Source organism: Lissotriton helveticus, chromosome 1_1 (assembly GCF_964261635.1).
Source record: "Lissotriton helveticus chromosome 1_1, aLisHel1.1, whole genome shotgun sequence".
Lineage (NCBI taxonomy): Eukaryota > Metazoa > Chordata > Amphibia > Caudata > Salamandridae > Lissotriton > Lissotriton helveticus.
Window position 1 is genome coordinate 35,793,179 of NC_136057.1, and position 27,708 is coordinate 35,820,886.

The window sequence follows — 27,708 nt, forward strand, 5'->3', positions numbered from 1 at the left end:
TTGTGACGGAGCGGTTCCGTCATGGCACGCCCCGCTCAATAGAACGCTCAGCGCAGCCGCGGAATTCGCGCTGCGCATGAGCGGCGAGCGGGCCATGACGGAACCGCTCCGTCATCAGCACAGCGCACCCGCAGCTGATGACGGAGCGGTTCCGTCATCAGCATGCAAAGGGTTAAAACCCAAGTATTGCAATAAGCAACGGAAACCTGATCAGTCAACCTTTGCAAACGGCCTTCCCGCTTCATGGCAGTGCGTGCCACTGCATTTTTGGTAACGTTTGAACCGTTTGAGCTAGAAACAACAATTCTTTTGTTAAAATCTGCAGATTATGCAGCAGAAGATGAATTATTATGTGGCAAATGAGACAAATCTATAATTAAGCGAAAGTCGCCACAGCCGCACACTCCTATAATTCCAGTGGCCCTGACTGATGGGAGCTCTCCAGCCTCCTGTAGGTAGTCTCCTGTGTACAGCTCACTAAATTAGAAACGTTTGCTAGGTTGAATTAATACATTTACCAACATTGAAAAGCGTGTATTTGAGACATGTAACTCCTGAACTCACAAGCTATTGTTTGGAGAAAAATGGTTGAATTTCTAAAATTTCCAAAGCTGAAATTTGAGTGATACATCACGCAGCATTAGCGAGACCTTTGCTGATATTGGGACGTTAGAGGAAGGGGCATTGTAGCGATGGCTGTTATACACTAATTATGCAGAGGCATTAAACACTGATAAACCCTTTTTTGCGTTACTGCTGGCAACCCGGCTTGGTGCACTGAGGTGATCACCCTGGTAATATGGCATGGTGCAGTAACTACTCTAATCTTGTTTGGTACAGTCACTATCACAACATTATTACCAGTAGTAGCTTGGGATAATTTCCACTGAACGTAAGTAACTCTCTTCACAGACAAGGATGAGGACCTCAGTGTCAATCAACCATATCCCTGCAACCCTCACCTTATCCTGTTACTCATTTTGAGTCACAATGTCCACCCGCAGCCCTCTGACTCCCTCCACTTGCATGATATTGTGAGTACGGACTCACATGAGTACATGATCCTGTGAGTGCACACTCCTGTGAGTTCACGCTCTTGTGAGTGCACAAGTACTTGAGCCTGTGAGTGCATGATCCTGTGAGGGCATGATTCAGTGAGTGCATGCGTCTGTGAGTGCATGATCCTGTGGGTACATGCTCCTGTGAGTGCAGACTCCTGTGAGTTCACGCTCTTGTGAGTGTACAAGTACATGAGTATGTGAGTTCATGATCCTGTGAGTGTATGCTTCTGTGAGTCCATGATCCTGTGGGTACATGCTCCTGTTAGTGCACACTCCTGTGAGTTCACGCTCTTGTGAGTACCCGAGTACATGAGCCTGTGAGTGCATGATCCTGTGAGTGCATGCTTCTGTGAGTGCATGATCCTGTGGGTACATGCTCCTGTGAGTGCACACTCCTGTGAATTCACACTCTTGTGAGTACAAAAGTACATGAGCCTGTGAGTGCATGATCCTGTGAGGGCATGATCCTGTGAGTGCATGTTTCTGTGAGTGCATGATCCTGTGGGTACATGCTCCTGTGAGCGCATACTCCTGTGTGTCTCTTGTGAGTATACAAGTACATGAGCCTGTGAGTTCATGATCCTGTGAGTTCATGCTTCTGTGAGTGCATGATCCTGTGGGTACATGCTCCTGTGAGTGCACACTCCTGAGTTCACTCTCTTGTGAGTACAGACTTCTGGTAGTGCATGATCCTGTGAGTGCATGAACCTGTAAAATTATTATCCTCTGAGTGCACACTCATAAAAGTTTACGCTCCTGTGGGGGGCGTGGTTTGGACGCCGGGAGAAATGGCGGCGTGAGGCTTGTCTCCTCTCGTGGCATGCAACGTTTCATGTATTTGGGAACGTTTTGTACAACCTTAATGCGGCTCTGAGGTGGGTTCTCGGACCGGGATACCCTGCCGGGAGTGATCTCTGGGGCGCTCACAAGGCCTCTGCGCCCGGAAATGTGAATTTGAGCTCCGCTCCTGTTAGCGAGTACGGGAGCGCAGGACCCGACGGCCATCACAGCTGCGATCCGGAGCACTGGATTCTGCTCCGTGTTGACTATTCTACACCCCGTTGGAGAACCCTGGGCACCTGAGTGAGTACACGGGGATAAACCGAGTCTGTGACATCCAGACATCGCTTTTGGTTAAATATTGAGTCCCGGCGCGCGGTGCACACAAAATGGCGGACGCATCCGATGAAGATTGAAATCTCCACGGGCACGCATGATTTGAGGTACATTGCCCCACTCGGCACCACTTATCACCATTGCATGGGCCCGGGTTACGTCTTTATGATCCAACACTGCTGTACTTTTAACCCCGTGGTATTGCGGCGCATATGAATCTAAAAGCACAAGATGGCGGACGGGGCGCGCTTCAACTGCCGATCTCGCCTGATCACCGCTGGCTCACGCCATTGCCTGCTGGCTCTCTGATGTTGAATGGGGTGCCGCAAAGGAAGAAACGTGAAGGTGTTGCTGTATCTTATTACTAAAGATCACGCGATGTTGTGCAGCGTGGATGTACAACACGGAGCCTGCAATAACGTCTGATGTGCACAACTGACACGGAACGGCAGGGAGAGAAAGAAAGAGAACTGTGAAGGTAACGTGCATGTATGGCTGTACCCCATCGCTGCTCCTAACTGGAGAATAGTGGACAACAGGAGGGGAGGTACCGCAAAGAAGCGCCTCTGGTTCATTGGCTGGCAAGTGATTGTTGGTGAATAGCGACTGGGCAAACCTTTTATATCTGCCGGGGGATCCTGATGCTGGGACTTCTAGACGAGGTACTTGTTCGCTGTACGCCCTGAATTCTGATTCATATTCTGTCACACCCCCTGTTAATGCGCAAATCCAGGGGCAGGATCCAACTAGAAGAAGGATGTCATATATATATGCGGCATCGATAACAGCGACCAAAGACCGCGCTTCTGACCGGGACCAAGATAGGGGACACTGCTTGAGACGTCCCTGCCCACTGTACCGAAAAAAGCGGTATAACTGGAAAATAGTACATAACGAAAGCTTTTGACCTATACCTGGGGCCTGCATTTCCTGCAACGTGCCTCTTCATGACCAATTCACTGTATTGTGGAGCTACTGATGACCTCGGACCCTGGTGCGCTGAGGATCTTGCGACACTGTTGTAAGCAGCTTTAGCCACATCAGCGCCACCGGGATTCGAGTCCCCTGTGCATCTACACGCAGAATCCACGCGGCCACTGGTGTAATTATTGGCTGAGATGAGATCTTTCCTCCTGCCACCTGAAACAAGGCCAACATGGGGGACAAAGAGACAACAAAAAAACTCAAACGCCTAAAGGCTGAGCCACCAAATCCGGTATCGCCTATCAAAGGCAAGAAGGAAGTCAGCGAGACCATGGATATTATATTAAACAGGTTAGAAGAAGTACGAGACCTGGCAAAATCTACGAAAGAGGAAATTGTGGCCGTTAGACAAGATATAAGGGATACTAACTTGAGACTCACCGAAACCGAATCAAGAATTAGTCGTCTTGAGGATACCGAAACTAAAACTTGTGTAGCTCTCAAACAACTCACTATAGCCTCGGACCAAACAACGAGGACACTCTCCGAATTGGAAGACAGGAATCGGAGAGGTAATCTCAGAATTTTTGGCATTCCGGAAGGATCAGAGGAGACGCATACCTCCTGTATTGCCTTTTTGGAGGCGTGGTTTACACAAGCGACCAATCTCACCTTTACACTACCACTAGAATTTGATAGGGCGCACAGAGTCCCGGGCAGAATAACAAAATCTCAGAAAGGTCCGAGACCTATAGTTTGCAAACCCATGAGATTTCAACATGTGGAGCAAATACTATCCTTTGTCCATAAGAATAACCATGTGTTATGGAAAGCGAACAAGGTGTATATATCTCAAGACTATAGCCAAGAAACTGTCGAGGTGAGGAAGATCTCTGGGACACCAGTTCGGTTTTGTTGGCCCGGCCAAATTCAAGGTGACCATCCAGGGAGTCTCCCACATATTCACAGACCCGTAACGACTCAAGCGCCTCCTACATGGCTCAGAGGACCCAACTATGGACATATCGGCAAGCGAAGCAGCCGGAGCATCTGCCTCTGGATATAAATGAGTATCCTTTAACTATGTTATCTATGTTAATAATTTCCATCTATTGTGCTGTGTTCCCCACAGGCTAAATTTGGACTCCACACGACTGTTGACATTCTTGTGTCCACACTCATACGTTGCTTTGCCTTAAAATATCAAGATATGCTGACCAGATGGTCGCTATCAACATATTGCTTTCTTATTGTATTCGTACACTACTGTTATCGTATTACACCTATTCTCAAGGGCCCAACATTCGTATAGCCTACAGGTATAGCTTACATGGAATGTTTATGAGTATTTCGTAAACCCATGTTCTGTTGCACCTCAAAGCCACTGTCATTGCAGTCTAGCTGTTATTAAGTGCTCATTCTGTTTGGCCTTCATGGCAATGTTAGTATGTAACCGGCACCCTGTGCTCGCTCTATGTGCAAGCTGTTAGTCAATCTCTGATTCCATAGTTAACTGGTCTCAGCTCAATAACCTGTTCACTGCGTGAGCCCATGCAGTACACTAAGATAGCTGTTCAGTTTTGTTACTTTCCGTTTATGGCGCTCGGATGTTTACCCATCACTAGTTACTATCATTTTCAGATGTTGGAAGTTGATTTGGTTCTCAATTTGCGATGTGATGCGTGTATTGCCATGGAGATGCCAGCGCTGGTATTTTTCCTAGTCACCATGCTCAATGTCTACGTTTGGGGAGGGATGGGAGTGAGTGGGAGGGGGGGATGGGGTAAGGTTTTGTCATTTTTCTGGTTATTAGTCTTTGCTTTTGCCGCTTTTGTTGACATTTTTGTATGTATGTGTTCCAGCCGTTGCATATTGCTACCAAAGCTCACACATTACCGACACCTTCGTACTAACGCTACTCACCTTGCGATTGGTACTGCTCCTATGGGTGAGGCTGTCAGGTTCAGACTGTTAGGATTACCACTTACCACATTTCTACAACGCATACGCAAAGGCTCCCCAACACTGCAGTTCTGACACTCGTACGAACATATGGTCTTATCCCTGGTCATTGATCTTCTAAATCCATTCCCATGACATCGTCCACACTTGATACACCCCTAGGAGTGACGAAAGTAGGCAACCTGATAATACTTTCTCTTAATGTGAAAGGCCTTAACCAACCTGTCAAACGTCAGAAAATCCTAGACTACTTACGTAGGCAGAAAGGTGATATTGCTCTATTGCAGGAGTCCAAACTAGAGGCCAAGCACTTTCACACGCTTAGGACCAAATTCTATACGGAGGTAGTGGGATCGGAGGCGATTGCGAAAAAGAATGGCGTCCTGACCCTGACAGCAAGGAAAGCAAATGTAGACTTGGTCTCCTCCGTGGCTGACTCTAAAGGGAGGTGGGTCACGGCCAAGCTACTTAAAGATGGCACTGAATTTTATATTACAAACATTTATGCTCCAAACACATGCGAGCCAAGATTCTGGTTGGATCTCATGAAACAGCTCGACACCATTCCTGACACTGCAGTTCATATTCTGGCCGGGGACTTTAACCTGCCCTTCGCTCCGATTCTTGATCGAGAGTCCAGGTGCACCTTCCGCAGTAATAAGTCACATAAAGCTTTCACAACGCTCTGCACTAGGTTTCGCTTGGTAGATTCCTGGTGTCTGCAAAATCCGGTCGGGAGAGAGTACACGTTTTACTCTCCTCCGCACGATTCGTTCTCCCGAATTGACTATTTATTTATTACAAAAAATGCCATCGCAGAATTGATGACACGACCGCAGAAACAAGAGTCGAATCAGATCACTCTTGCATATCACTCACAGTCTCCAATATAAAACCCACACTTCGTCAATCTCTATGGTGCCTTAACGAGGAAGTCCTCGAAAAGGAGCAACATAGAAATACCATTGAATCTACTATCAAGGATTACCTGGAAAATACCAAGAGGGGCGACACCACGGACTTAACACGATGGGAGGCCTTGAAAAGCACTGTAAGGGGGGTTGTCATTAAATTAAAATCTGCCATAAATAAGAATTATAACATGGCCCTAGAGATGCTAGAAAAAGATATTTCTGCTCTGGAAGCCAGATATCTGAGGGATAGGGAAAGTGAAATACTGACAACACTAGCTAATAAAAAGTATGAGTACAATAAAATATTAAGCAACAGGGCAGGGGTCTGGCCAAATAGGAGGAAACGATTTAAAATTTGTGACTCAAATAAGGCTGGGAAAAGCCTGGCAAACTACCTTAAATTTAAAATCCAGAAAAATATGATTGATACCATTGCAGACCAATCTGGGGTGAATTGGTCCGACCCTCTTAAAATTGCGGAGATATTTAAGGACTTCTATGAACATTTATATGCCAAGAACACGAATGTGCAGGAAGACTAGATTAAAGGCTATCTGGAAGGCTGCGGGCTACCGTCACTCTCTCCTGAGGACCAGGAAGGTCTTAATAGCCCCATATCGCTCATCGAGGTAGAGAAAGCCATAAAGGCCCTTAAATGTGGAAAGGCCCCTGGATCCGATGGGTTTACCGCTAGGTTTTATAAATGCTTCTCCTCCACACTATCTTCCCCACTCCTTCACCTCTTTAGTGAAATCAATGAAACAGGTGAGGTTAAAGGTACATTGGCAGAAGCGATCATAGCCGTCTTACCCAAAGAGGGAAAGGACCCAACGCTCCCCAAAAAATATAGGCCTATCTCACTTATAAATCTGGATTGTAAGCTTTTCGCCTCAAACCTAGCTAACCGCCTCCAGAGAGTTCTACCAAAATTGATACACCCCTCCCAAGCTGGTTTCCTGAAGTATAGGCTCTCTAGCGACAACACCAGAACCTTGGCACATGGCCTTGAGAAAGCAAAGCTTCTTATCACCCCTACTGCGGCAATCACACTCGACGCCAAAAAAGCGTTCGACAAAGTAGACTGGATGTTTTTAAAGGCTGTCTTGTATAAATTTGGTCTGGGGCCGTCCTTCACCAAATTGGTCATGTCCCTTGTAGGAAGGGGGAGTCTCTAGTTGGCGCAGTGCAGCACTGGCGACAAGCAGGGACTCTCTCTTCCCCGTCAGGGCTGAGGGTTACCTTCAAGACAACCTCTGCTTACCCTCTAGGTAGTGTGGCTTAAGCAGTCTTAGGCTAATCTCGGGGGCATGTAGGGTTAATCATTTGCAGTATTACACCATCACAACCAACCCACCACACAATGACACCAAACTGTATTTTGTAAAAATATATCTCTTTATATAAATCTCAAGCAGGCTTGTAAATACAATCTTGGTTCACTTTTGAAGGCAGGTTCCAGTTACTCTTTCATAAAATGCCACAGTTCTGGTTCAGCTCGTAATAGTCTTGTCCTTCTTTCTCAAGAAGGGGGTTTCAGGCTCTTCAATGTACTTTCTCTGTCCTTCAGACACGGTGTCTAACCAGCCAGGGTTACCCCGGGCTGTCCGTGGGCCTCCCTGCGCCCCTGTGCTCCTCCGCGTAGGAAAAGCGGGACCGGTCTGCCCACTCTCACGCTTCTGGCGGGAGCGGCGGCCGGGGAGTCAGCGTCCGCCTCTCTCTGCGAGCTGCACGGCTGTGCGCGGCTGGCGGGGGAGAGAGCGGGGGCCCGGGGAGCGTTCTACACGCGGCTCCGAGGGCTGGGCGAGGCAGGGGGCGGTGCGAGCGAGGATGGCAAGGGCTCACACCGCGGGGCAGGAAACAGTACCTTTTCGTTGAAGCAGCTGGGCGTCTGTCAGCGCGGCGATCTGCGTCGCGGTGTCTCCCCTCCGACGGTAGAGCAAGCGGCGGCTCGGCTCTGGCTCGGGGGTTGGCGTTGCGACGCGGGCCGGGTCAGGCTGGTGAAAACGCCTCGGGGTTTCCTCACAAAGGGGGGGCCACACGCAGAGGCCAGGGATCCTCAGCGCAAGCCTCTGTCAATCCAGGCGACGCTCAGGTACCCCACGCAGCAGCTGTTTCTCGGACAGCGACGGCGCGTTCAGGGGCACAAGACACGAAGGGGTGCAAGCAGGCACCGGGCACCACCCTTCTTCACGTTGCGAGCTGCGGCTCGGGGCCAGTCACGGTGCTCAGATCAGCGGGGCTAACCTTCACGATGCTCGGGGCCAGGCAGGCGGCAGTCACGTTGTTCAGAGGGAGGGCAGCTCCCAGAGCGTTGCTGAAGAGCGCGATGGTCACAGCGCGCTCCGCTTTTTCCTGGGGAGGCTTGCAAAGGGAAAACAGCGTCTTCCAGCGGTTCCTCTGTCAGGGGGTAGCGCTCACTGTTCCTGGAGCGCTGGTCAGGGGGCAAGTTCAACAGCAAGCCCTTGGAGATCTTTCAGCAGAGTTTGGCACAAAGTTCAAAATAAAAGCAAAAGTCTCTTGTAGTCTTTTCTCTTCCTCTCCTTTGGCAGCAAGGCACCAGACACAGGCCAGAGTCAGCACTCCTCCTTGTAGTCCTTCCAGGTCCTTCTCTTCGGGCAGAGTTTCTCTTGTAGCACAAACAGGATCTAATTTACAAGGAGCAGGGCTCCTACTTTTATACCCAGTTTCTTTTGTTCTAGCAAGCCAGGGGGGCCTCTGCATAACTGCTCCAGTCTCTGAGCACTTGTTGTGGGTACTTATGACTTCTGTATTCAGTGTGAGGGCAGGCACATCAGCCGCTCCCCAGGGGGGCGGAGCCGGCTTTGTGAGGACAGGAGTGGCCTGAGCACTTTGTTGACAAGCTTCGGTCCTTCCTGGGCCAGGTGCAGGCTGAGTCATCAGTCGCTCCCCAGGAGGGCGGAGCCAGCATTGTGGAGGCAGGGGCACAGCCTGATGCATCATTCAGGGGAAACTCCCACCACCCACTAAGGGGTCCTCCTGCTAATCACTACCTGTCAACTCCCAGCCCTGTCACTCACACACACCAGACAGTCAGATCCACATCCAAGCAGAGGCGGGCTGAAATGGTTAGGCAAGCAAATGCTAACTTTCTAAAAGTAGCATTTGCAAACACAGGATATTAAAATAAACTTTACTAAAAGAAGTATTTTATTATTCTGAGTTCAGGCATACTAAACATGAATTTCTACCATGTTCCCTGAGCCTGCTGGGATTATAGAGTGTAATAATTCCAGCAGCCCATCTGACCTAGAAGGGAACAGGTAGCCTTACAATAGTGAAAAACGAATTTGGCAGTAATTCACTATTAGAACATGCCACACACATCAGGGCATGTTCTACCTTACACTCACAATGCACCCTGCCCTCAGGCCTACCATAGGGGTGACTAATATGAAGTTTCAGGGAAGGTTTAGGGGCTGGCAAGTGTGTGCACTTGCCCAGCTAGCATGACAGTACCAGACTGCACGCAGGTTCTGCAATGGCAGACCCTAGACACATTTTAAGGCTGCTTCTGTGGGTGGCGCAACCAGCGCTGCAGGCCCACTAGCAGTATTGGCATTCACAAGCCCTGGCACTCCTAGTGCACTTTACTAGGGACTAACAGTAAATCCAATGAACCAATCATGGACATCAATCACATGTACACTTTACAGTAGGGAGCACTTGCACTGCGGCACGGGTTGGCCGTGGCGTAGTGCCCTGAGTAGCAGACACCAGCAAAACATTTGAGGCACAACAGCAAAAAGTGGAAGGGAAACCCACGCCAAGGTGCCAGGTCTAACACGTGTCCCCTCCAGCTGAAATGTGGGGAGAACTACCCTTCCCCAGGGAGTTCCTCATCACTAAGGCGGAAAAATCTGGACAGACCATCAGCGTTGGCGTGATCTGTGCCAGGGCGGTGTTCCACCGTGAAGTCCATACCCTGTAGGGAGATGGACCACCTCAACAGTTTTGGGTTCTCACCCCTCATTTGCATCAACCACCTGAGGGGCCTGTGGTCCGTCTGAACCCGGAAGTGAGACCCAAACAAGTAGGGTCTTAGCTTCTTCAGCGCCCAGACCACAGCAAATGCTTCTCGCTCTATTGCACTCCACCTACTTTCCCGTGGAAGTAACCTCCTACTGATGAAGGCTACGGGTTGGTCCCAGCCCTCCTCAGTCATCTGTGAGAGAACAGCCCCTACACCATGCTCTGAAGCGTCTGTTTGCACTATGAATTCCTTGGAGAAATCAGGAGCCAGGAGCACGGGCGCCGTGCACATGGCAGTCTTCAGGGTGTCAAAAGCCTTCTGACAGGTGTCAGTCCAAATCACATTCCTGGGCTGCTTCTTAGAAGTCAGCTCTGTCAAGGGGGTCACAATAGTGCCATAGCCCTTGACAAACCTCCTGTAATACCCAGTGAGCCCCAGGAAGGCTCTCACTGCAGTCTGGGTCTTGGGGGGTTCCCAAGCCAGGATGGTTGCAATTTTGGGTTGCAAGGGTGCCACCTTGCCACTCCCAACTTGGTGTCCCAAGTACACCACTGAACCCTGCCCAATCTGGCACTTGCTTGCCTTGATTGTGAGGCCTGCCTTGCGCAGCGCCATCAACACTTCCCAGAGGTGCCGCAGGTGTTCGGGCCAGGTACCACTGAACACTGCGATGTCATCCAGGTAGGCGGCACTGAACTCATCCAGTCCAACCAACACCTGGTTGACCAACCTCTGAAAGGTGGCAGGGGCATTCTTCATCCCAAATGGCATAACCCGGAACTGGAAATGCCCATCTGGTGTGGAGAATGCGGACCTCTCCTTTGCCCCATCGGTCAAGGCGATCTGCCAGTACCCAGACGTTAAATCAAACGTGCTGAGGAACCGGGCAGCCCCTAGCCGATCAATGAGCTCATCAGCTCTGGGGATAGGGTGCGCGTCAGTCTTGGTGACTGAATTGAGTCCTCTGTAGTCCACACAGAACCGGAGTTCAGGTGTGGCTCCCGGCGCAGCAGCCTTTGGGACCAAGACCACGGGGCTGGACCAAGGACTGCTGGAAGACTCAACCACCCTAAGAGCAAGCATCTTGGAGACCTCCTCCTTGATGCAGGCCCTGACCCTGTCAGTCACTCTGTAAGCCTTATGCTTCACAGGTAAGCTGTCTCCTGTGTCCACATCATGGACGCACCAATCTGTGACACTAGGAACCAGGGAGAACAGATCTGGAAACTGCCCCAGCAACTGGCGGCAGTCTTCCTGTTGCTCAGGGGTCAGGGTGGGTGAGAGGTTAACTCCATCCACTGACCCATCCTTCTCACAGGCCACTAAGAGGTCCGGAAGAGGCTCAGACTCCTCTTCCATTCCATCATCAGTGGCCAACAGCATGCCCACTTCGGACCTTTTCAAGTGGGGCTTGAGGCGGTTGACATGTAAGACCCTTAAAGGATTCCTGGGCGTCTTCATGTCCACCAAGTATGTCACTGAGCTCTTGCGCTCCACAACCTCAAATGGGCCTGTCCACTTATCCTGAAGTGCACAGGGTTCCACTGGGGCCAAGACATACACCTCCTGTCCAGGCTGAAGCTCTACCAGAGTGGCATTCTGGTCGTACCACCGCTTCATCTCCTCCTGGCTAGCTTCCAGATTTGCCTCAGCAAGTTGTCTGAAGCGCCTGGTTTGGTTTCTGAAGGCCAGCATGTAGCTATATACATTCTGGGGAGGTTTCCTGGGAGATTGCTCCCAGCCTTCCTTTACCAAACTCAGTGGTCCTCTCACGGGGTGACCATACAGCAGTTCAAAGGGGCTGAACCCTAGGGACTTCTGTGGCACCTCGCGGTATGCAAAGAGCAGGCATGGTAAGAGGACGTCCCACTTACGCCTCATTGGACCTTCCAGGCCCATGATCATGCCCTTCAGGGTCCGGTTGAATCTTTCAACCAACCCATTTCCTTGGGGATGGTAAGGTGTGGTGAACTTGTAGGTTACACCACACTCTTGCCAAAGGGACTTCATATACTTGGATATGAAGTTGGTCCCCCTGTCGCTCACCACCTCTAGAGGGAATCCCACTCTGGAGAAAATTCCCATCAGTGCACGCCCCACCACGGGGGCCGTCACTGTCCTCAGAGGGATGGCTTCAGGGTACCGGGTGGCATGATTCACCAAGACCAGGATGAACCTGTTGCCCATGGCTGTCTTGGGGTCCAGAGGCCCAACAATATCAATACCCACTCGTTGGAATGGCGTACTGACCACAGGGAAGGGTTGGAGGGGAGCCTTGTTCTTCCCTCCGCTCTTCCCACTTGCCTGGCAAGTTGGACAGGTCCTACAATGAGCATCTGAGCTCTTGTGCATTTGGGGCCAGTAGAAGTGGGTGACAAGCCTGTCATAGGTCTTGTCCATCCCCAAATGTCCTGCTAAAGGCACATCATGAGCCAGTCCCAGTAGGAAGGCTCTGAACTTCTGGGGTACCACCAGCACACGGGCTGACCCAGGTTCAGCAGCCTTAGGCTCTGAGTATAGGAGGTCATTCTCCCAGTACACATAATGTGTTTTGGCCTGAACACCATTGGCCTGGTCTGCAGCCTGCTGCCGCATACCCACGAGAGAAGGGCATTCTTTCTGCTCCCTGCAGAATTCCTCCCTGGAGGGGCCTCCTTCTTGCTGCCAATGGGTCAGCTCAGGCAGGTCCCCCAGTTCGGCAATCTGTTCCCCCGTAGGCTCCAGGGCATCCCCCTCAAGGTCTGCTTCCTCCTGGACCGTGGGAACTTCAGGGGCCGGTTTCCCGCGCACCCTGCGCCTTCTCCCTAAGGCCGGTTCCTGGGCCTCCCCGTCAGGCCCCAGGACCTCTTGATCACCCCTACTGGCTGCCATTGACCGGGTGGTCACGCACGCCCAGTCAGGTAGACCCACCATCTTCAGGTGAGTCGTTTTCTCCACCTTTTTTCCAAGGGGAGTCCTCCAAGTCATTCCCTAGCAAACAGTCAACAGGCATGGCTTTCCTCACACAGACCTGCAGAGTACCAGAGACCCCCCCCACTCGAAGGGAACTTGAGCCATCGGACACTGACTCTCTGAATTGTCAGCGTTGACAACCCTACAGTAGGCATGGGGTACAACCTGCTCCTGAGACACCAGGTGATGCCTCACTGCAGTCACACTGGCTCCTGTGTCTCTAAGAGCCTCAGCTTTCTTACCATTGATGGTAACCACCTGCCCATATTTTTTACTGTTAGAGGGCAGGTAGCTTGTAGGGACCATCTCACTGTCTCCTAGTGAGACTAGGGTCATCTGAACAGGATCTCCACCCCCCGGGACCATCACTTCTTCTCCTAAGTGAACACTGGTCACTTGTCGGGGCGGAGCACCAGTGGGTGCTGGTTTTCCAAACAGGCGACACTTGGGGTCACTGGCTATGTGCCCCGGGTCACCACATTTGTAACAATTGAAGGGCCCCTTTGGAACAGGTCGACCTGTCGGGGCCCCATTCTGCTTAGGGGGTGGGGGAGGCTGAGAACCTTTCTGCTGGTCCCCTTGGGGATTACTTTGGGGGCCTTTTTGGAACCCTTTCTGTTTTCCCTTGTCCCCCCCACTCTTCTGCTGGGGACCCTGCCCACCCTTGGCGGAGTCTCCCACTGGACCCTTGTGGACCCTGGTGCTGAGCCAGCAGTCCGCCTCCTCAGCAAGCTTCCTCGGGTTGGACAACTTGCTATCAATCAGGTGCTGGCGTAACTCAGGAAAACATTGTTCAGACAAGTGCTCCCATGCAATTAAATCAAAGAGACCCTGAAAATCATTCACTTTGTTACCCTTCACCCAACCATCCAGTGCTCTGCAAAAAAAAGTCACAAACTCCACATAGGTATTCCCAGGCCGCTTATTACACCCCCTAAACTTCTGCCTATACATTTCAGGGGTAAGCCCATACCTGGTCATTAAAGCTTCTTTCATATGGGGATAGGATCTCTGGTCTTCAGTGGGCAAATCTAGCAGGGTGTCCCGCCCTTCGCTAAGGAACCTTCCCCATAACCCCGCTCCCCAATCCTTCTCAGGGACCCGGTGGGAAAACATGGCTACCTCATATGCCCTAAACCATTGTCCTATGTCATCCCCCTTAAAGAACTCTTTAACTACATCTTTGGGGATGTGCACTCTTGACTCTACCTGCACCGGCATTGCGCTGCCACCAGAGGGAGGATGATCCAAGGTTTTCTCTTTTAGACTCATCTCCCTCATCTTCACATCATACTCCAACTGGAGTTTTCGCTCTTCCAGAGCCATCCTTTTGCTTTCAAGCTCCATTTGGCCCTTTAAATTCAATTCTGCCAGTTTTATCTCATGATCCCTGGTTGCCTGTCTGTCTGCCAGCTCCTCTGGCGACAGGCCTCTGCCAAAGCTAAGAACGCTGTCTGGTTTTTCCAGACTCACAGGATCCACAGGTGTACCCTGATCCTCAGGTGCCTTCCTAGATTCAAGCCAGGCTCTCATGGCCTTGTAGAACTCAGGTTTGTTTCTGCATCCTGCGTGTGGAACCTTGAGTTTCCTGCAAAAATAACTCAACTGCTTCTTTGTGTAGTCATCCAGCTTTGATGCATCCCATTCTAGCTCCTGCGCACCAGAGGCTATGGACTCTCCTCCATCAATGCTGTTTGTGCCAGGCATGCTTGCAACACTAGGGATCTTCTTCTTTAGCAAAATTAAAAAATCAAAAAGTCTGTGGCTAAGTTACTGGACTGTAATCACTATGCAATGGTCAGTAGCTAAGGTAAAACACTGCAAATGTAAATTCGCGAATCCTCACCGCTGCGTCCAATGTAGGAAGGGGGAGTCTCTAGTTGGCGCAGTGCAGCACTGGCGACAAGCAGGGACTCTCTCTTCCCCGTCAGGGCTGAGGGTTACCTTCAAGACAACCTCTGCTTACCCTCTAGGTAGTGTGGCTTAAGCAGTCTTAGGCTAATCTCGGGGGCATGTAGGGTTAAACATTTGCAGTATTACACCATCACAACCAACCCACCACACAATGACACCAAACTGTATTTTGTAAAAATATATCTCTTTATATAAATCTCAAGCAGGCTTGTAAATACAATCTTGGTTCACTTTTGAAGGCAGGTTCCAGTTACTCTTTCATAAAATGCCACAGTTCTGGTTCAGCTCGTAATAGTCTTGTCCTTCTTTCTCAAGAAGGGGGTTTCAGGCTCTTCAATGTACTTTCTCTGTCCTTCAGACACGGTGTCTAACCAGCCAGGGTTACCCCGGGCTGTCCGTGGGCCTCCCTGCGCCCCTGTGCTCCTCCGCGTAGGAAAAGCGGGCCCGGTCTGCCCACTCTCACGCTTCTGGCGGGAGCGGCGGCCGGGGAGTCAGCGTCCGCCTCTCTCTGCGAGCTGCACGGCTGTGCGCGGCTGGCGGGGGAGAGAGCGGGGGCCCGGGGAGCGTTCTACACGCGGCTCCGAGGGCTGGGCGAGGCAGGGGGCGGTGCGAGCGAGGATGGCAAGGGCTCACACCGCGGGGCAGGAAACAGTACCTTTTCGTTGAAGCAGCTGGGCGTCTGTCAGCGCGGCGATCTGCGTCGCGGTGTCTCCCCTCCGACGGTAGAGCGAGCGGCGGCTCGGCTCTGGCTCGGGGGTTGGCGTTGCGACGCGGGCCGGGTCAGGCTGGTGAAAACGCCTCGGGGTTTCCTCACAAAGGGGGGGCCACACGCAGAGGCCAGGGATCCTCAGCGCAAGCCTCTGTCAATCCAGGCGACGCTCAGGTACCCCACGCAGCAGCTGTTTCTCGGACAGCGACGGCGCGTTCAGGGGCACAAGACACGAAGGGGTGCAAGCAGGCACCGGGCACCACCCTTCTTCACGTTGCGAGCTGCGGCTCGGGGCCAGTCACGGTGCTCAGATCAGCGGGGCTAACCTTCACGATGCTCGGGGCCAGGCAGGCGGCAGTCACGTTGTTCAGAGGGAGGGCAGCTCCCAGAGCGTTGCTGAAGAGCGCGATGGTCACAGCGCGCTCCGCTTTTTCCTGGGGAGGCTTGCAAAGGGAAAACAGCGTCTTCCAGCGGTTCCTCTGTCAGGGGGTAGCGCTCACTGTTCCTGGAGCGCTGGTCAGGGGGCAAGTTCAACAGCAAGCCCTTGGAGATCTTTCAGCAGAGTTTGGCACAAAGTTCAAAATAAAAGCAAAAGTCTCTTGTAGTCTTTTCTCTTCCTCTCCTTTGGCAGCAAGGCACCAGACACAGGCCAGAGTCAGCACTCCTCCTTGTAGTCCTTCCAGGTCCTTCTCTTCGGGCAGAGTTTCTCTTGTAGCACAAACAGGATCTAATTTACAAGGAGCAGGGCTCCTACTTTTATACCCAGTTTCTTTTGTTCTAGCAAGCCAGGGGGGCCTCTGCATAACTGCTCCAGTCTCTGAGCACTTGTTGTGGGTACTTATGACTTCTGTATTCAGTGTGAGGGCAGGCACATCAGCCGCTCCCCAGGGGGGCGGAGCCGGCTTTGTGAGGACAGGAGTGGCCTGAGCACTTTGTTGACAAGCTTCGGTCCTTCCTGGGCCAGGTGCAGGCTGAGTCATCAGTCGCTCCCCAGGAGGGCGGAGCCAGCATTGTGGAGGCAGGGGCACAGCCTGATGCATCATTCAGGGGAAACTCCCACCACCCACTAAGGGGTCCTCCTGCTAATCACTACCTGTCAACTCCCAGCCCTGTCACTCACACACACCAGACAGTCAGATCCACATCCAAGCAGAGGCGGGCTGAAATGGTTAGGCAAGCAAATGCTAACTTTCTAAAAGTAGCATTTGCAAACACAGGATATTAAAATAAACTTTACTAAAAGAAGTATTTTATTATTCTGAGTTCAGGCATACTAAACATGAATTTCTACCATGTTCCCTGAGCCTGCTGGGATTATAGAGTGTAATAATTCCAGCAGCCCATCTGACCTAGAAGGGAACAGGTAGCCTTACAATAGTGAAAAACGAATTTGGCAGTAATTCACTATTAGAACATGCCACACACATCAGGGCATGTTCTACCTTACACTCACAATGCACCCTGCCCTCAGGCCTACCATAGGGGTGACTAATATGAAGTTTCAGGGAAGGTTTAGGGGCTGGCAAGTGTGTGCACTTGCCCAGCTAGCATGACAGTACCAGACTGCACGCAGGTTCTGCAATGGCAGACCCTAGACACATTTTAAGGCTGCTTCTGTGGGTGGCGCAACCAGCGCTGCAGGCCCACTAGCAGTATTGGCATTCACAAGCCCTGGCACTCCTAGTGCACTTTACTAGGGACTAACAGTAAATCCAATGAACCAATCATGGGCATCAATCACATGTACACTTTACAGTAGGGAGCACTTGCACTGCGGCACGGGTTGGCCGTGGCGCAGTGCCCTGAGTAGCAGACACCAGCAAAACATTTGAGGCACAACAGCAAAAAGTGGAAGGGAAACCCACGCCAAGGTGCCAGGTCTAACATCCCTTTACTCCTGCCCCTCTGCCAGAGTACGAGCTGGAGGGCCGTTCTCCTCCTCATTTAAAGTACAACAAGGAACGAGGCAAGGGTGCCCCCTCTCCCCCTCGCTATTCCTCCTGGCCATAGAACCATTTCTGCATAAGATACGCACTAATGAAGATATCCCCGGAATCCCATTTTAAGATTGCACGATAAAACTCACAGCCTACGCGGACGATGTATTAATCGTCTCAGAAAGGGCGGGGGAAGCAATACCAGCCCTTATGTCCACCATTGAGAAGTTCGCAAAGGTGTCTGGGTATAAATTGAATACGGATAAAATGGAAGTTAAATTATTGACCAACCAGGGCAATAAGGAAATATGTTATGTTATCATACACTTGTAGAGCGCCTTATCACCCAGAGGTCTCTAAGCGCTATCAGCTGACATACGCCATCAGCAGAGCACCGAGCTACCCGCTCAAAGAGGCCCCCCGCCTCCAGGAAAAGCACAGTCTTCAAATACTTCCTAAAAGGGAGGAGATTCGTTTCCATCCGGAGATCAGCTGGTAGGCGGTTCCAAGCCTGAGGGATGGTACTAGAGAAGGCTCTACCGCCAATGGATGCAAGGTTAAACCTGGGGCAGACTAGATTACATGCCCCTGCTGACCGAAGAGACCTACTTGGCACATAATTGGTCAGCCGGTCCTTAATATAACTAGGGGCTGAGCCGTAAATGGCCTTATGTGCTATACAAAGGCTTATAAATTTAGTTCTCTGAGCAATTGGAAGCCAATGTAACTCCTGCAGCAAGGGCGTGGCCCAGGTCTGCCTAGATTTTTAAAAAATCAATCATGCCGCATCGTTCATTACAACCTGGAGCCTAGCCAAAAGATTCTTCGGTAATCCATAGTTCAGGGAATTACCATAGTCAAGGCGTGCCATGATCAGGGCAGCGACCGCCAGTGTAAGAGTAGAGAAAGACAGCAGGGAAGATAGTTTCCAGAGCTGGCGTAGCAGGTTAACACATGTGCCCACCACCGCCGACACCTGCTGTGTCATAGATAATCGGGCATCAATTTTGATGCCTAAACTTTTTACTACCCCAGCAGGCTCTGGAAACGGCCCTAATTCGGCCGGCCAGAATAGATCACTCCATGGGTTTGCAACTGAGGTGACAGCTACGACTTCGGTTTTATCCGGGTTTATTTTTAATTAATTGGCCGACATCCAATTAATAGTAAACTTGCTTTGCATTCTCAAGTAAGCCGATGATGAGTGGTCAATCTGAATCAGAAATTGCGTATCGTCGGCATAGTTATAGACCCTAGTCCATCTGGTTCAGTGCTGCTATCAAAGGCTGCAGATAGATGTTAAAAAGCAGGGGTGATAGAGCTGAACCCTGGGGCATACCGCAAGTCAACTTAGCTGGCTCGGACACCAGATCTACTATTTGAACTCGCTGCGAGCGTTCTGCAAGAAAGGAGGTCGCCAGGCCAGAACCGTGCCCTGTATCCCTAGGTCCTTTATCCGTGACACTAATCAGCCGTGATTAACGGTGTCAAACGCCACGGATAAGTCCAGTAAGACCAGGGCACACGGAGTTTTCTTATCAGCCCTGAGTCTCAGGTCATCCAGCACGGAAAGCATGACCAATTCCGTGCTGTGGTGGGCTCTGAAACCCGCCTGATTAGGCTCGAGAAGGTGGTTGCTTTCCAGAAAATGGGTAAGGGGATGTAAGACATGCTACTCTAGAATTTTAGCCAAGAAAGGCAGCTGAGAAATTGGCATGACATTCTTTAAGTTCTTGGGGTCTGCGCCTGTTTTTTTTAGGAGAGGGACCACCCGCGCTTCCTTAAAATTAGAAGGGACAGTTCCCATCCCAGAGACCGATTTAGAAGGGCAAGTACTTTACCCTCCATCCCAGCTTAAAGATTTTAGGCGGGCAGGGGTCCGCTGGAGATCCTGACTTCACCCGGCCCATTGTAGTGGACAGGGACTCCTTAGTAAAAGCAGGCAGTTTAGTCAGAACATCCATTGTTAGCCTAGGAGGAGGAGGGGGCGAAGACTCAATTGAACATTGAAGAGTTGGGATGCGACTGGTTTCTATCATCAAGTCCTTTATCTAAAGGCATTATATTTGGACCCAACAGCTAAGGTAAGGATAAATAGAGGGTACACTGAGGGCATACGCATAAAACGCGGTACAAGACAGGGCTGCCCGGCCTCACCATTGCTATTTGCTTTATATCTAGACCCCCTTCTGCGAAGGTTAGAAGGGAACCCAAGCATTCTCCCGATTGGACTATATGCACATGAGTACAAAACACTTGCATACGCGGATGACGTGGCAGTGGTTACACCAGAACCAGGGTCGGCTATTATAGAAATCGAACAGGAGGCCGCACTCTTTGGCGCAATTGCAGGCTACTCATTAAATAAAGGAAAAACACAAATAATACAAAACAATTGGGTAAACTATCAGGATATAAGAGTAGCCCACGAAGTCACTTATTTAGGGGTGAAGATTACAGCTGACTTAGATAGGCTAGTAGAAATCAATATGAGCCCGTTGCTGGAAAAAGTCAAAACAAATACAGAAAGAATGAATAAGCTACACCTGACACTAATGGGTCGGATTAACGTTATCAAAATGGTAACATTCCCTAAAGTTCTGTATCTATTTAGGTCTATACCCTTATTCTTTGATAAAGTATGGTTCAACAAGTTGGAAGCGATTTTGAATAAATTTATCTGGGTCAAAGGGAAAACAAGAAGAGCCTATAGACATTTAACTCTAGATAGAGAGAAAGGTGGTTGGGGAGCACCAGATTTCAGGCTCTATTACTGGGCTGCTGTGCTTCAGTATAGTAGGGTGTTAATAGGTGGGGGAGGCCCAGAAGTTATAACAGGAACTGAGGTAGGATTAGCCAATGTTTATACTACACTATTGGGTGAGGAGGCTGAGAATGGGTTTTTAAATACAACTGACTTCACGTACTTTAAACACACAAGATTTAAGACCTTGGAAGCGGTATATAGGGTGTGGAAAGGAGTGGCTAAAAAATTTGGCCTAGGCAGATTTAATAACTATACGAGACTGTATACAAATTGCTCACTGCCGAGGGAGATTTTTAAGGATGCCACTATGCATGATTGGTATAAGAAGGGCATAGTGAAAATAGGGAACCTGTTGGATAGTCAGGGTAATATGCTACAGGTTGGGTTGCTTAAAAAGAAATTTGGATTGGAGCATAACAGCTTTTATAAGTATCTTCAAGCCAGGAGTTTTTTAACACAAAAACAAGGTGGCTCAGCAGGGATGGGACAATGCAAAATTATGGAATATATAGAAACAACTAATAAATGCACAATAAGACAACTATATGCTGAATTGAGAGAAAATAAATCAGATGAAAGGGCGAAATATTCGCAAAAATGGGCAGAAAAACTGGGGTCTGGCCCAGAAACTTCTCAGAAGTCATTGGATTTGGGTAGAACAGTGTTATGCTCGGCAAACCTCCAATCACAGCATTTCAAAACAGTGTTCTCACTTTATCATACCCGGCTAGAATTGCCCAGTGGGGTGGCACGACGGGAATAACGTGCCCACGGTGCAATGCGATCGGGGCAGATATTGCACATATTTTCTCGCAGTGCCCACAATTGTTCACTTTGAAAATGGCCATTGAAGAATTTTTTGACAAAACACTTAGGATTAAGATTAAACTTACGGATGAATTAATTATTTTAGGGGTGGTGGACACGGTAGAAACTATGCCAGCAGAGTTTATTTTTGTTGCAATTGCAGTTTTTCGCAATTGCATAGCAAGGAATTGGCTGAACAAGGGTCCTCCATTATTTTCAGATTGGATTGCCAGCCTTCTCGCTATATACAATCTAGAGAAAGCAATATATGAGAGGAAAGGCAGAAGGGCAAAGGTATTAGGTAATAAAATATGGCAACCCATCACGAGGTGGAAAAATAGTAGGTTAAACCAGGAATAGCATAAGGAAATGTTATCTGTAATGTTGTTTTGGATAGGGTAGCTTGTATGGTATTTTACTTATATCTGTTGGATGAATCTTTTACGATATATTGTAATATAATGTATGCATAATCACCTGAGAAATTTGGAATGTGCTGTAACATATGTTGGTATATTTGGAAAATTGCTGGGAAAAATTTAATAAATATATTAAAAAAAAAAAAAAAAAGTCCTTTATCTTGTCCATGAAAAAGATTTGGAAGTCTTGGCAGTCCTTTTGACTAAATCTCGGATTTGGCGTCCTAGCCGCCCGCAAGTCGTTTAGGACCTTAAACACTTCTTTCTGTGGGTTCGCCGCCTCAGAGATTATCGCCTCATAAAATTCGGCCTTCCTCAGGTGGATGGCTTTTTTATACGCAGTGAACTTCAATGTATAAGCCACAAAAGCACTGGGTTGGCGGCCCTTACGCCATGCCCTCTCGCATTGGCTGAGGACTTGTTTTTGTTCCTTAAGGGCATTATTAAACCAAGGTGCCCCCTTGCCCTTGTCTATCAGCCTAACTCTATGAGCTGGTGCTACTACCTCAATGGTGTCTTTAATTGTAGATAGTAGGGTACCACTCTCACTCTCCAGATCATCCTTCATGGATGAGGGATAGTCAGAATGTAGTAGAATAGTTGTTAGGTCAGTTCCTTTAATCTGTTTTCAGCTCCGTAACAGTTTCCATTCTGGTTTAGCTTCAGCTCTTCTTGTGAAGAGTAGATATTGGCCTTCAATCAGATGGTGGTCCGACCAAGAGCAGGTGGAAACCACCAAAGGCGCTAAAAGTGGATGGGTGGACCAGACTAAATCCAAGGTGTGACCCCTCTCATGTGTAGGCCCCCCCACCATCTGATTAAGTCCCAGGGATGTTAGAGCCTCCTCTAGATGTTTTGTTTAACCATCCTTCGGGGTAGTTTCCCAGTGAAAGTTAAAGTCCCCGAGCACCACCAGCCCTTCATAGCGGTTGCGGAGGTCATGAACCAGTTTCAGAAAAGGCTCCAAGAACCCCACAGTTGTATTAGGTGGACGATAAACTAAGAGGAAGACCACGCAATTTGTGGGGGAACAGAACTTAACTCCCAGTACATCCGCCCCTTCAATGTATTCAGAACAGATTGTCTCTGTCGTAAAAGTGTCGTTGAAAAGGAAGGCAACGCCACCTCCCCTCATATTATCAGGCCGATTAGCATAGATGGCAGAGAAATTAGGGGGTAGAGCCGCCACCAGATCCGGCATGGATGAATCATTAAGCCAGGATTCAGTGACACTTTAGGAATTACCAAACCGCGTTCAGGTCCACATTGTCCTCTTGCAAAAGCGAGAAGACCTCAAGGCAGTGTCTCTGTAGCGAGCGCGTATTAAGTAGTGAGAATCTACACCCTTGAGCGTCCACCTGCTTTGAGGGAGTAGCACGTTGAGAGGCCATGGGCGCGGTCTTCGAAGTTACAAGGGGCCTCAACAAGCCCTCCCGCTCAAGTTTAGATACCACTCTGTTGGATAGTGGGCAAGCTACAGACTTCAGGCCAAGCAGATCCTGCCTAAGATAGACCATAGAAGGACCAGGGCTACTGGCCCCTGGGCCCGGCCTGGCGCGGACGGGCGCAGACAGGCTCGCCTTTGGCGTACCCGCGGCGCGCTCGCTGCGCGTGTCCGCTGCGCGTGAGTGCCGTCATTCCCTGATATAGAAGTGACAGGGGAAGGCCCGCCTGCTCGGTCCCCGGAAGTGCGTAGCTCCGAGGGGAGACCAGGCTATTGGTCAACAAGCCCTCCACTCAAACGGCACAAGCCGTGGTGGACCGGGGCTAATGACCAGAAAAGCGAGTAAAGGGAAGTGCTGAGTAAGTTTGCCTAAAAACCACACACAACACGGAAACAATTTAAAAGAGTAAAGCTCAGGAAGGTTTAAAATAGAGTTATTACATGTGCAAGCAGCAACATGTAGCTCCGGTCGTATTTAAAATGTATTCAACAACTGCAAATAGCAGAAATATTTAATCAGCAACTGTGCAAAATAGCTAAGCAGAGGGGCTCGATAATAAAACAGCTAGCGCCTCACCAGAGCGTGTATATTGGGGGACTCGGGCCTAACCTGGCAACCGGGCTGTTTCAAATATCTAGGGCTAGACTTCGGTAAAGACCTTATTGCTACTCTACGAATTAACGAGGAACAGCTATTAAAGAAGTTATCTAAACTGCTGGACGGGTGGTCCCCTAAGTTTCTATCATGGTGGGGGAGGGCCGAAACCCTAAAGATGATGGCGACCCTGTTGGTGAACTATTTTGCGAGTATGCTCCCAATGACCTTCTCGGAGGACTTTTTACACAAGGTGGACAAGCTTTTGGTACATTTCTGTGGCAATGGAAGACGCCCAGGGTATCAATGAAGAAGCTGCAACTAGCTAAGGATAAAGGCGGCCTGGGACTTCCCAACTTTAGAAATTACCAAACCGCGTTCTTGTGTAAACAAGGGGCTCAATGGCTCATTGAGGATCCAGCGTATGTCCCGTTATGGCTATATAGATTATATATCTCTATATGGTTATATAGAGAGATCCCTGGTTGGTAACGCTCCCCTCCCTGCACTACTCACCATGGATATGGCCGACTTTCCTCACTCGAAATATATCTTATTGAACACGAGATGTGCCCTCCTACGTTTGGACCAAACTCACAAAACTGGTCCTAAATTTAAAGCCACTACCTCAGTGGCCCTATGGCATAATCAGGCCCTTAGAATTAATGGGGAACCCTCCACTGGGAACACTGGTCTGCGAAAGGTGTCAATTTGGTGAGTGATCTATATGATGGGCATATCCCCGTTACCTTTCTCATCGATTCAGGTAAAACACTGTCTCACACCGATGGACTTCTATGATTTCCTTAATTTAAAGGCTCTTCTGTCCACACGCTCTCTGAAACCCTTAGAACCATGGCTTACGGTTCAACTGGCTCGTATTAGAGCGGCAGGTCACTTTGTCTCCAAGGTCTATAAACTCCTCCTCCCTGTGCCTGGGAAAGACCAACAACGCAATGAGTCACGGTGGGAAGCAGAGCCCAATTCAACGGGGATCGCTTTCGACTGGGACAAAATTCATGCGACAGCTCTCATGAACAAAATCTCCCCGATATTAGCACAAACCAAGTACATGCTCATCAACAGGACATACTGGACACCACACAGGTTATTTAAACTTCAACTAAAAGTCAACCCCAATTGTTGGAATTGCAACTTAGCGGTAGGTGACTTAGCACATATGCTTTTTCACTGCCCCTCCCTAGGGAACTACTGGAATAGGATTTTTGATCACATAGAACACATCCTAAAGGTCAAACCTCCAAGGGAATTTGTATATGTTTTGCTGGGTGCCATGGACCCAAATTTATTCTGCGACGAGGATCGTCATTTATTAGACTTGTTACTCACCCTGGCATGCATAGTGGTATTGTGTAAGTGGAAGTCCGCCTCTGAAGTATCAGTTAAGATATGGCAAGAATGGGTGTCTTGTATTAAAGGAGCAGACAATCCGGCTTTACATTTCTACACTTGGCGTGCTTCTTCTAAGAAGCTTTGGAGATCCCTCGACGCCTCCTCCTTCTCATTTGATCCCCCGTGAAACTTTCCTTGATAACTGCCCCACTAGTTTAGGGATCGCACACTACCTGTTACTATTAACGCTGTATCACTTCCTATTACTACAGAAAGGGATCCACAACAATGTCCGCCCCTATCACGATTTTACGACTTTTCAAACTGCTGGATCTGGCTCGAACCCCTGCCAATGCCAATTTCCTGACTGAGGGGAACTTAATCTAACCTAGTATAATGTGTGTAGCTTGTATATCATCTTTAGTATGTCATATGCATAATTCCGAGAAGTTACATTCTGTTTCTGCTTTTATTCATTTTATACATTTATTCATTTTATGTCATCACCATCATGTATACGCATATTTTATTCATTTTATGCCATTACCATCATGTATACGCGGATCTTATGACTAAATGTATGTATTCATCCATGTGATACTTTCGACCTTCTTACTGCCACTTTTATGAGTTTCTTTTCTTTCCGTGCCTTCTGTATCATTTATGCCATGTATATTCCTCTAAATGTTTGTTCTGTTTGTTTTTCAAATAAAAATGATTTGAAATAAAAAAAAATAAAAGTTTACGCTCCTGTGAGTTCACGCTCTTGTGAGTACAGGCTCCTGTGAGTGAATACTCCTTTGAGTTCACATTCTTGTGAGTACAGACTCCTGTGAATGCATGCTTTTAAAAAGAAAAAGAAAACTTTTCAGTTTCATCTTTTTAAGGGCAGGCAGTGGTCCCTGGGACCACTGCCTGCCCTTAAAAAATATTTTCTCACACACTCACAAAGGGGAAGGGGTCCCCTTCCCGTTTGTGAGTGGTTTACCATCCACTTGAATTAGGTGATAAATAGCTAGTGTTTTGCGGCTGCATATGCGGTCACAAAACAATTGTACCTAGGATGGTGACTCGCTATTAGGAAGGGCGCCGCTTCCTAATAGCGGGAGTCGCAAATGATATTTTGCGAGTCAGTGACACGCAAAATAGCATTTGTACATGCCATTACCCTTTTTTGCAGTCGGAAACGGTAGGATCTCTCATTTGCGGCCACATGAAAGGTGCGTACATCTGGCCCCCTATGAGTACACAATCCTGTGAGTGCACACTCTTGTGAGTACAGACTCCTGTGAGTGCATGATCCTGTGAGTTCACAATCCCGAGTGCACATTCTTGTGAGTACAGACTCTTGTGAGTGCATGATCCTGTGAGTACACAATCCTCAGTGCACATTCTTGTGAGTACAGACTCCTGTGAGTACACAAACCTGAGTGCACATTCTTGTGAGCACAGACTCTTGTGAGTGCATGATCCTGTGAGTACACAATCCTGAGTGCATATTCTTGTGAGTACAGACTCCTGTGAGTGCATGATCCTGTGAGTACACAATCCTGAGTGCACATTCTTGTGAGTACAGACTCTTGTGAGTGCATGATCCTGTGAGTACACAATCCTGAGTGCACATTCTTGTGAGTACAGACTCCTGTGAGTGCATGATCCTGTGAGTACACAATCCTGAGTGCACATTCTTGTGAGTACAGACTCTTGTGAGTGCATGATCCTGTGAGTACACAATCCTGAGTGCACATTCTTGTGAGTACAGACTCCTGTGAGTGCATCATCCTGTGAGTACACAATCCTTTAAGTGCACACTCTTGTGAGTAGACTCGTGTGAGTGCATGATCCTGTGAGTACACAATCCTACGAGTGCACACTCTTGTGAGTACATGATCCTCTGAGTGCACACTCCTGTGAGTACAGACTCCTGTGAGTGCATACTCCTGTGAGAACAGACTCCTGTAAGTGCATGATTCTCCCATGAGTGCACACTCTTGTGAGTACAGACTCCTGTGAGTGCACACCAATGTGAGTGCACGCTCCAGTAATGCTCTTACAGTTGAGTCTTCACAGTTTTGATTTTTCGGGCTTGTATTTTCGACTCCTCCCTTTTCTTACAGCTCGTGACCAGAGTCAAGTCTTTCGCATTGATTTAAATCATGTGATCCTGAGCACAGCTCTGAGGACCCGCCTGGATCCTGTGAACCGATTTTAAGCCAAAAGTCGCACTATAAAGTGGTCAGTGCTCCCAGGATCATTAATGGAAGGTTACCCTACATGGGTGGCAGGGGCCGGTGGTGCATGGAGGGGGGGCCTGTGTTTGAACTGGTGCAGCCCTCGCAGTCCCTCGTCCATTGAGTTATGAAGGCAGGGCCAGCAATCTCTATGTACTTTCTATGGTGCCACTCCCCCTTCCTCTAGTTTCTTCAGGGTATGCAAGGAGGGAAACCTTGTAATGTCATTGGAGGGGGTAAAGGGTGTGTGATGTCACTTCCGCTACACCAGTTCCCCTGGAACCACTATCCTGGTAATAAAGTTTATTGTCGCCATTGGCATATCTATTAAAATGGGAAGTGCCGGGTCTGGTGGCTTAGTGGCCTAATGCGTCCACTGTAGGGCCTGCGTTCAACTTCACGGTCACAGGTTCAAATCCCAGCGGGTCCACTCAGCCTTTCATCCATCTGAGGTTGATAAACTGACTACCATTGAGCTGTTTAACAATAAACATCTGTTATTCAGCGCCAAGATGCCCTCCTATAAATATAAAGGCAGCCATGATAAAAATCACAAAATAAATAAGAGACGGAAACAGTGCAATATGGTGATGTGGAGGTAATTCCAGGTTT

At 49.1% G+C, this 27,708-nt stretch overlaps 1 protein-coding gene across 2 annotated transcripts in view; it reads left to right on the forward strand.

Annotated features, from left to right (window-relative positions):
• Window positions 1–27,708, forward strand: part of LOC144820246 (NXPE family member 3-like) — a 146,152-nt gene that overhangs the window by 1,382 nt on the left and 117,062 nt on the right. The window lies entirely within an intron of this gene.